Source organism: Felis catus, chromosome B2 (genome assembly GCF_018350175.1).
Source record: "Felis catus isolate Fca126 chromosome B2, F.catus_Fca126_mat1.0, whole genome shotgun sequence".
In the NCBI taxonomy this organism is placed as follows: domain Eukaryota; kingdom Metazoa; phylum Chordata; class Mammalia; order Carnivora; family Felidae; genus Felis; species Felis catus.
Genome location: NC_058372.1, coordinates 112881716 through 112884023, shown reverse-complemented (window position 1 = coordinate 112884023; position 2308 = coordinate 112881716). Strand labels below are relative to the sequence as shown.

The following is a 2308-nucleotide window of genomic DNA, read 5'->3' as shown; positions in this document are numbered from 1 at the left end:
GCAGATGGCATTTTGAAATATTAACTGAGGGGTTTTCTTTCCACTTTATTTCCTGGTGGTCCTGGCCTTTCACCCATTCTGTCAGCTGGCAAGCATTCTGTGTTTGACACCTCAGGGAAAAGATGACCCAACAAAATACATTAAAAAAGGAAGTCAACAACTTTTGAGTCTCTAATTTTTTAGTTTCTAGTCCTTAAGGGAATAGAAAGACACAGGGAATAAAAAGAGATTTGGAAAAATATATGATAAGTCGGAAGAAGCCTTAAGGCTTCCAAGACTAGATACAAGAGTTTCAATTCTTGGGAGAAGAGAGAGATTCAGAGAGGAAGAAAGGACCTCTGGCAACTTATGCTGCTTCTCTCCGAAAAATTAGAAAAAGGCCACATTTTGGTGAATGAATTACAATAAGTTGCCTTGTTGAGCAGTTCCTTCCTAGGGGCAGTGGCTTAGACAGCTGACAACACCTTTGTACAAAGACAAGAGCCCCTCCTTCTTCCAACAGCCTTGGCCCCATGCCAAGGGTTTTGTCTTTCTAGATTTCAGCCCTATTCACACCCAAGCATCTTTGTCCAGTGTTCAAACTACATAACTGTATGAGACAGCCTTCCTTGTGGGTTCCTGAGAAAGAAGGTCATCTGTCCTGCCTCTCCAGCTCCGGTGAACTTGGCAGTGAAGAGACAGGACATAAGCATGCTTATGCAGGTATAGAGGTTGTTCCTGCTTTCTAGGTACACTCTCAGCCAGGGATGGTGGCCAGGCCCCAGGAGCAAAAGAGATGTCAGCGGGTGTCTAGACCCCTTGGGTTTTTTTTAATGGTAATGCAATATTTTATTTATTCTGTCCATTAATAACTAATATTAGAGAACACTTATAATATTAATGGAACTTAATCTAAGAGAAGTTCATCTTACATTTTTTTACATTTCAGTATCAGGTGATCATAAGCAGATAGTCAAAGTAATTATGGCCCAAAGTATTATACCAAAAATTTTTAATAAATTCTTGGTGTTGGTGTACATACAATTCAGATTTTGGTGTAAAGTTCTTTGGCTGCAAGGAAGAACATTTGGTTTACTTCCCTAATAGGAATGTCTCTTGATGTGGGGATGGTCTCTTAGTATTTCTTTTGCTATTGATTTTCAGCATAGTTACCTGTGATTGTAGGAATGGAGTTGAGTGTGGAGAGATACTCATCATGTTTACTCCAAATAAGAGTACATAACCGATTACTATAGTAATGAGGAGGCAGACAGGCAGTGTAACTGCCCAATAGTTTTGAGGGCAATAAGTTAAGCCTAAGGAGTTTAGCAAAGATTCAGCAATGAAAGCCCATGCAAGATAGAGTATGAAGCCACATTGGGGGCTTAGGGAAAGAACAAAGGCATAAATCACTCTTTCTGGCAAAGGTAACGGTGAATTTTCCACCATTTCCCTGTGGCTTTAGATAATCTCCAACACACACATACAAGCAGTGCTGGAGGACCCACTGGACTTTACACAGTCTCTCAGAATTTCCTACAGCCTAGCATGAATGGAATGACTCTTGGGAAGGGTATGGAAGTAGCTGGGAGAGCCAGACTTGGGAAGAGGAAGACACAGAAATGATTGGCATGATCCTAAGATGGGTGGCCAGACAGGGTAAGAGTGGATCCTAGCACCCCAAGTACTGATAGAGGGCAAATCCAGTGATGAGATGTCTTTTCACTCACAGCTTGGCCCAAATAAGCCTTCCTGGAACTCAAATGCAGTATCAGAAATTAATTTTCTATTACTACATAAAAGTAAGGTTAAAACAGAAAATAAGTTCATTATTTTTTTAAGAATTACATATCTTGGGGTGCTTGGGTGGCTCAGTTGGTTAAGCATCCAACTTCAGCTTAGGTCATGATATCGTGGTTGGTGAGTTTGAGCCCCACGTGAGGCTCTGCACTGATGGCTCAGAGCCTGGAGCCTGCTACAGATTCTGTGTCTCCCTCTCTCTCTGCCCCTTCCCTGCTTGTGCTCTCTCTCTCTCTCTCCCTCTAAACTATAAACTTTTAAAGTTACATTTCTTGCCTATCTAAGTTTGTAAATCGAGATTCATACTTTGTTAGCATTGCAATGGTAATAAAATTATATGTATACTTGACAATATATCTGGAACAGACTTCTATATGAGCACATATAGATATACCTCAGTAAAAAATCCTTTCATAATATGGCTCACGTAACATTTATCTAACCATTCGCTGGATGTTTAAGTCGTATCTGATTTTCACTCTTATGTTGCAGCAATAAGTGTCCTTTAAACCAACTACTGTTAGCACAG

The 2308-nt window shown here is 40.5% G+C and overlaps 1 pseudogene; it reads right to left on the bottom strand.

The window, feature by feature from the left end:
• Window positions 1-1024: 1024 nt before the first annotated feature.
• On the bottom strand, window positions 1025-1428 carry LOC101090868 (annotated as a pseudogene).
• Between the last annotated feature and the right edge of the window lie 880 nt (window positions 1429-2308).